General features: G+C 40.2%; 1 non-coding gene across 1 annotated transcript; it reads left to right on the top strand.

The window, feature by feature from the left end:
* Positions 1-7750: 7750 nt before the first annotated feature.
* On the top strand, positions 7751-7888 carry LOC119938865. The gene has a single exon (XR_005454562.1). It is a non-coding gene; the product is annotated as a small nucleolar RNA SNORA7 (small nucleolar RNA).
* The last annotated feature ends 837 nt before the right edge of the window (positions 7889-8725 follow it).

Below are 8725 nucleotides of genomic sequence, written 5' to 3'. Positions count from 1 at the left end.
GGCAATGGTAAACCACTTCCATATTTTTCACCAAGTTAACTCAGTGGTCTACATACCACAAAAACCACAGAAGAAGATGGGATGTTCTGGAGAAGAAGTGTCCATGGGGTCGCAATGATTCGGAAACAACTCGATACCATTTGACAACATAGCTACCCCATTATACACACCTGGAAAAACAGGTGTGATGCTTTACCCCAGGTTGCCCCCACCAAGATACAACTTCAGGACACCTTGACAATCCAATGCATTGTTGCAAAATGCATCAAAGAGATGAAGAAGATATGGCCTCTCTTCTTCCAGCTAAGATTTGGGCATTAAGTAGCTTTGCATCAATTTTGAAGCAAGCATAATTGAAGAAGATCCTGATGGAGAGAGGAATTCAAAGGAGCAAAGATGTCTTCAGAAGGTACTTCATAAAGACGAGAAGAAGGTTTAGTATGAATTGGGCAAATTCTTCAATAAAGTTGAAATTACCATCACTGTCAACAGAACAAGTTTCTAATTCTGCGGCCTTTGGAGTAGTTTCATAATCAAACTACAACTCCTCTTTCACTTAATGTGATGAAGTTATGCTTACTCTAGAAATGTTAAACAGAAATTTAGGAACGTTTATGTAACAGTATGTAGCATGTAAAGGCATTTTATGTTATTTTTCTAGAACTTTTGGAATAGATACCAATTTATAATATAGGAAAATAGAAATTCAATACCTGATCTTTCTCCTGTTTAGACTGTGGGCCCCATGTGGGACAGGGGTTGTGTCTGACCTAATTAATTGGAATCTACCGAGTTCTTAGAACTTTACTTCACACATAATAAGTGTTTCACAAATGCCATCATTAATAATTAATTAATTAATTACCCATGATACAGCCATTCGTGATACTTCTATCTTTTCAAAGAACATACCATGCCTGAATCACGGGGAGTGCCTGTATTCAATTATGCCTCCTAGGTTTATCTAAGCTGAACTTGGATCAAATTTTCCTCAATGTTAGCCACCTGTTGTTAGTAGTACATTACATTATGTACCCAATAACCTTCAGCTGCATTTTGATTAGCATGGTGAATACATAAAAGCCGACATTGACCTCATTGACCTCTAAGTAAATGGTTATAAATATTTAGTATGTGGCAGGGTGATCAGAGTAGGGCATAGAGGTGGGCATCTGAATGGCACAATCTGGCCAACTGGTGACTATTTTTTCCAGAGTCATGGGTTTCACTGCATTTGGGACCTAGAGAAAAGTCAATGTTTACCTCAGTCACAGTTTGAGCTTCTCTGCCAGTTTACAGTATGCAATTAGTAACAAGGAAAGGAAGGATAATGAGTATTTTGAAATGCAAGGTAAGGTCTAAGAAAATTTTTATGACTATGTATGGCACTTATTAAGCACTTATCATGTGCTAGTTGCTGGGAAAGATTCAAGGAATCAGATCGGATCCAGTCTGAGTACCACAGGGATTTACAATCTATCTTATCCTTATTTTATAGATCAGAAAACAGGTCCAGAGGGGTTAAGGGACTTGCCAATGTCATCCAGCAATGAATGGGAGGGCTGGGGCTAGAACCCAGGTTTTCTGACTCCCAGTTCCATGCTCTTTCCATTAAATGGGCTAACAAAGGAGTAAAACCACCCTACCTGTCCACTTTCCTCACTTATAAAGCAGCCAGATATCTCCCAGTTTACTCATGGTACACTCCTCACCTTCTAGCAGAATTGTATTACACTTGTCAGTTTATGTATTTAAATCTATTCATTTCCACTGATCTACTGACACCTTCAAATTAACAAAATAAATATTTCAGGCATGGACATTGTCCTCCACTTTTGAGACTATAATAATCAAGATTAAATGTGTCAAAGTGATCAGTATATTATGATCACCTAAATTTCCAGAAGAACACAGAAAAGGACTCTTCGTTGGCATGTTGAAATACTTTACCCAAAGGCTGTGTGGCTACATGATGAAAATAGGATGAAATTCAGTATAAGCAGAGAAGAAATAATGATTTCCCCTCAAGGTTTTAAAAAAAACCCAAATTTGAATTCCCCTAATTCATATAAATGACCTTCTTCATTGATGTAGAATATCTTCAAAAGGATAATTTCATTTTAATTATTTTACAAATAATTTTATACTTGGATAATAATAATAATAATGGTATTTTTAAGTGTTTACTTTGTTAAGGGTTCAGTACTAAGTGCTGGGGTGGATACAAGCAAATCGAGTTGGACACAGTCCCTGTCCCATGTGGGGCTCACAATCTCAATCTCCATTTTACAGATGAGGTAACTGAGGCACAGAGAAGTAAAGTAAATTGCCTAAGGTCACACAGCAGACAAATGGCAGAGGCAGGATTAGAACCCATGACCTTCTGACTCCCAGGCTAATGCTCTATCCACTATGCCTGAATCTTGGGGATGTGAACACCCAATTTTTTCAGCTAATTGAAGAAGAAACTGCATTTTAATTGTTTTTCCTCTTCTTTTCGTTATGAAATTCATTGGCTAGTAACATTCTGACCTCCAAAAAACCCCCAAACACTTGATATCATTCCTAATTATTAAAGAAGACCAGGTTTGCTGCATGAATAATTCTTTCTTACCAACATCTTGGCCCAAAAGGAAATCCTTTAAAAGTGCAATTTTTCAAAGAAAGCACCGATATATTTATAGAAATGCCAAAGCTATAAATTGACCCACAAGTATTTGGAGAATTGTAACAGAGAAAGAGCCATGTGATGTTGTTGTTCATTAGCTTCTGAAAGGACAAAAGAAATGGAAGTGATTTGCAAGTTAGTCTAAGTTTTTGAAGACTAGCAATGGATGCACAGAGGGGAAAACTGAAATATATATTGTATGACGTTGGGATAACGCCTGGTGGAATGAAGGAAAAAAAAGGACATCATTGTGAAATAGCAGTGGACCACTTTCTCTTCATAAACTGTGGACTATTAAACATTAACTTTTGAAACAAATTGGGACTGGCCTCTTGCCAAACACCCATTAGCACTACCCAAAGTCTTTGGAAAGGGTACACTGAAAAATCCCTTCCTGATTTTCCTGTGTGGTTTTTAAAAATCAAATTTCTGATATTTCCACCCAGGATCTGAAGGAACAGCTGTCAGTATCCACCCACCAGCTAGCTAGAATTTGGAAATCGCTGGAGTAAAAAAAAAAAAAAAGACTGGCTCATCATTTTGCACCCATCTGGAAACTGCATTTAATGCCCTAAAATATTCTCGTTTATTTGCAGGGTGATCCAAACAGTCTAACGCCAAGTTAGTAAAATAAAATGAATTCATGCAACTTTTTGAAGCTGCATTCAAACCCCAAATCCAGGGCCCCTAGGGAGAACCAGACCAATGTGGATTGAATTTTCCCTTTGCTAACATCGAAAGACTGACCCAGTGAGGAGAGCCCAAAATCTGCTGCCCACAGGTCAGTGGGGAAGAAACAGAAAATAACCTCTCTAGACTGTAAGCTAGTGGGTAGGGAATGTATTGACCTACTCTGAAATCCTGCTAATTCTGTTGTATTGCACTTCCCCAAGTGCTTATAACAGTGCTCTGCACATAATAAGGACTTAATAAATATGATTGACTGACTGATTGTACTCTCCCAAGCATCTAGTTCAGTGCTTTGCACACAGTAAGTGATCAATAAGTATCAGTGACTGATTGATTGATTCTCTGCATATAGCTCCTTCCTACTCTCTGGAGGCTCTTTATTCATTCATTCATTCATTCATTCGTATTTATTAAATGCTTACTATGTGCAGAGCACTGTACTAAGTGCTTGGGAAAGTACAATACAACAATAAAGAGTGATATTCCCTGCCCACAATGAGCTCACAGTCGAGAAGGGGGAGACAGACATCAATACAAATAAATAAAATTACAGATATATACATAAGTGCTGTGAGGCTGGGAGTGGGAGGAAGAGCAAAGGGAGGAAGTCAGGACGATGCAGAAGGGAGTGGGAGATGGGGGAAAAGTGGGGCTTAATCTGGGAAGGCCTCTTGGAGGAGACACGCCTTCAATAAGTGGGGGAGAGTAAATGTTGAATTTCAGGAGGGAAGGTATTCCAGGCCAGGGGCAGCACGTGGGCCGGGGGTTGGCGGCAAGATAGGCAAGATAGAGGCACAGTGGGAAGGTTAGCACTAGAGGAGTGAAGTATGCAGCCTGGTTGTAGAAGGAGAGAAGTGAGGTGAGGTAGGAGGGGGCAAGGTGATGGAGAGCTTAAAAGCCACTGGTTAAGAGTTTTTCTTTGATATGGAGGTGGATGGGTAACCACTGGAGGTTTTTGAGGAAGGGGTGACATGTCCTGAACGTTTTTGTTGAAAGATGACCAGGCAGCTGAATGAAGTATGGACTGGAGTGGGGAGAGACAGGAGATTGGGAGGTCAGCAAGGAGGCTGATGTAGTAATCTAGGCAGGATAGATTGAGTTATTGTATTAAAGTGGGAGCCGTTTGGATGGAGAGGAAAGGGAAGATTTTAGTGATGTTGGGAAGGTGAGACTGACAGGTTTTGGTGATGGATTGAATATGTAGGTTGAATGACAGAGAGGAGTCAAAAATAAAGCCAAAGTTATGGGCTTGTGAGACAGGAAGGGTGGTGGTACCGTCTGAAGTGATGGAAAAGTCAGAGGGAGAGGACAAGTTTTGGGTGGGATGATAAGGAGCTCCTACTTGCAGGAAAAATGGCTTGTGATGGCTTTTGTAAACATAGAGGGAAGGATTATGAGCAAACACACCAATGAGCCCTCAAATACGTACTTGTTGATCTAAATCGAAGATGAAGTTCTCCCTCAGGTCAGCCAAAGGGTCAATTAATAGCTTCTGGATAACAGCCAAGCCAACAGTGGAATATTATTTGTTTCTACTACCACTGACCTCTCAATGCTTTATAAATGGCCCCAAGGCATTTTCAGAAGACTTGTTGCTTAGGCCTAAAGTTTGGTTCTTTACATATCTGGTGATAGGAAAAACTAGAGGAATTGACTGTTTAAAAAGACTAACTTCCCAACAGAGAAATTATAAAACTAGTTGAGAGGCAACACATTTATTGTCTGTGATACAGTCAGGCACCAGTTGCAAGAACTAGGAAAGTATGTGAACAGGATTAGTCATTTTCCCTTGGTTTGTAGCCTCACAGATCCATTTCATTCCAGTGTTTTCTTTCAAGGATATGTCTGTCTTCTCCATCTCTCTACCGATTTACTTCTAATCTGCAGCAAAGCCTATTTAATTCTGTTTGATTAGAGTATGCCATGGAACATTTGCATTGCCCAGCGGAAAAAGCACAGGCCTGGGAAGTCAAGAGACCTCGGTTCTAATCCCAGATCTGTCAGTTTCCTGATGTGTGACCACGGGCAAGTCACTTAACCTTTTATGTACACAGCTGTAATTTATGTACAGTAACACGGTAAACTCACTGTGGGCAGGAAACACATCTACCAATGTTTTGTGTTTTTTTTTAAATGGTATTTGTTAACTGCTTACTATGAGCCAGGTGCTGTACTAAGTGCTTAGGAGAGTACCATCAACCAATCAATGGTTTTGACCGAGCTCTTACTATGGTAATCTTTATTCATATTAATGTCTGTGTCCCCCCTCTAGACTGTAAACTCATCGTGGACAGGGAACAAGTCTGATAATTCTGCTGTATTATGCTCTCCTAAGCGATTAGTAAGTGCTCAATACATACCACTGATTGATTGATAATCTCTCAAGCACTTAATACAGTGCTCTGCACAGAGTAAGTGTTTAATAAATATCTTTGTTTGTTTGATCGGTTTTCTGTGTTCCAGTTCTCTAATCTGTAAAATGGGACTTAAATACCTGTTCTCCCTCCCTATTAGACTGTGAAATACTGTGAGGGTCAGGGTTTTGTCTGATCTTATTTTATTGCATCTACCCCAATGTTTGGCACTTAGGAAATGCTCAATAAACACCAACACACACACACATCTGTAAAGCACCCCGAATCTAGTAACTAGATCCAAGAAGTCACAAGAAGTAACAAGAAGAGTTTGGTGCAGGAACCAAAATTGAAAATTTAATAATAGGTCAATTACTCAATAACAGGGCCAAGAGCTACTCCCGATTTTCTAAGCAATGCTTATTTATTTTAATGCATTTTTCTCAATAAATTATAAGCTTACAGTAGGAGAAATATTTTGACCATCACTGGAGGTACTATAGGAAAGCAAACGTCAAACTTGATTTATATGTAAATTATGGACTTATCTCGTGTGTTATATCAGTTGAGGTCTTTATGACACACTGATGTCTTTATGAACAGAGAATACCTGATTGATTCAATATTTATAAAAACTATGCACGTCTGATTTACTGGAAATCTTAAGTGTAAATGCACTAACACTACTATCTGACTTGAATAAGGAATGAAGAGACTTAATCCAAAGACAGAGTGACTTATTCAGAACTGTATTGGAAAGCGAAGTCTGTGGCAGATTGCAGTGAGTCATACTTTATAAAGAGGCGGATTATATTGAAGAGAATGTATCTGAGAATTGTTGTAATGCTTTATAGAGACTCATAAACAGACAATAGGCAATGATTATAGGCTACATGGTTCTCTCATGGGACAGTTTCTCCCTAAATCAAAGGAATTGTATGATGGTCATTTTTTCTAAATATTTCACTGAGTTGTTCCAAAGATGGACTCACTCTAAACTCACCCCATGCAAAGGTAAATGGGTTTCATTGGGCTGAATTGCCCAGAATCCCCGATCCATTTGATTTCTGATGGGTGTGAAGAGAGATTCTGGGAAACGTGCCCTTGTCAGCAGGAGAGGAGTGTAATAACAAACACTAGTTTTCCTTGTACCATTACACTTCAGTACTTCTGTGCCAACAATGCAGTAATGCATTCATTCACACCCACCCATATCACTTCAGTACATATCAGTTTACATTCTCTACAATTTAAGCACTTGCCCATCCACATTTCTTTCCTTGTTCCTTTATTTTAAATGGTATTTGTTAAGCATTTGTTATATGTCAAACACTGTTCTATGCTCTAAAGTAGGTTCAGGTTAATTAGGTTGGACGCAGTCCCTTTCCCGCAAGCGGCTCACAGTCTAAATAGTTCTACCTGTAAATCATCAATCGTATTTATTGAGCGCTTACTATGTGCAGAGCACTGTACTAAGCGCTTGGGAAGTACAAATTGGCAACATATAGAGACAGTCCCTACCCAACAGTGGGCTCACAGTCTAAAAGACTGTGGGTGGTTATCTTGTGGGTGTCTCTGCTGCTAGACTATCATCTCCTTGAGCCTTCTTCTAGTGCTACTGTACTCTGTTAAGAACTTAGTACGGTATTTCACACCCAGTGGGGCTTAATAAATAGCACTGGTGACTGATTTATTGATTGAACTATGGCAGGCCTGTGTCACCAGTCTTAAACACCAGTCCTCTAGCCTCCACTTTCCAGCCACACTCCCGCAAGAGATCCACAGGGGACAAATAAACTTCATCCTTTAAGTTCCCAGGACTAGAAGGAGAAACAACATAGCCTAGTTGAAAGAGCATGGGCCTGAGGGTCAGTGGACCTGGGTTCTAATTTTGGTTCTGCTAGTTGTCTGCTTGTGACTTTGGACAAGTTACTATGTTCTCTGGGCCTGTTTCCTCAACTGTAAAATGGGAATTTACAGTCGTACTTTGACTGTGAGCCTTAAATGGGACATGGGCTTCTATCTGCTCCAGTGTTTTCCCCTCTCAGGATCACACCTGGAGAGTTTCCAGTGGTCTACCAGTCTTGGCTATGGGAGGGAGAGTCAAGCGGAGGCCTACCCATTCCATCCTTAGCTAGAGCAGTGGCTAGCGAGTGGAAGGCAATCTGCTTCAAAACTCACCTGTGCTGGGCAGCAGCAGCCTGGGAGACAGTCGAGGGTGGAGACTCAAGTTGACTGTGCAGAAAAAGGCAATGGTAAATCACTTCTGTATTTTACCAAGAAAACTCTATGGGTACACTACCAAAATGATTACTGATGGAGGTGGGGTGTTCTGGGGAAGATGTGTCCATGGAGTCTCTATGAGTCAGAAACAACTTGACAGCATAAGACAAGACCCCATTGTTTGGAACGGTGCTTGACACAGATTAAGCAGTGTGGCTCAGTGGAAAGAGCCTGGGTTCGGGAGTCAGAGATCATGGGTTCTAATCCTGGCTCTGCCACTTGTCAGCTGCGTGACTTTGGGCAAGTCACTCCACTTTTCTGGGTCTCAGTTACCTCAACTGTAAAATGGGGATTAAATCTGTGAGCCCCACGTGGGACAATCTGATTACGTTGTATCTACCCCAGTGCTTAGAACAGTGCTTGGCACATAGTAAGTGCTTAACAAATACCATTATTATTATTATTATTAAGCACTGAAGAAAAACCATAATAATAATCATACAAATAATAATGCTGTTCACCTTGCTGAGCACTTCTAAGTATTCAGCCAGCACTGAACACTTTGAAGACTATCCCCTGGTTAATTTTCTTGTGTTCTAAAAAGAATGTAGGAAGCACCCACGTTATACATTCTTGGAGAGTTTATCGTTATAACAATTAGGGCTACTAAGCAGACCTTGGGTCAGTTTGCTGGTTATTCCCCTGCCAGCAAAGTGCTATGTATTATTAGGTACGTTCTGTTTTAGTCACCTGGGGCTCTCCTTTCCAAAAAGCTGTAAAGACGGACATC

This window comes from Tachyglossus aculeatus, chromosome 16 (assembly GCF_015852505.1).
Source record: "Tachyglossus aculeatus isolate mTacAcu1 chromosome 16, mTacAcu1.pri, whole genome shotgun sequence".
Lineage (NCBI taxonomy): Eukaryota > Metazoa > Chordata > Mammalia > Monotremata > Tachyglossidae > Tachyglossus > Tachyglossus aculeatus.
This window is presented reverse-complemented; position numbering and strand designations above follow the sequence as displayed.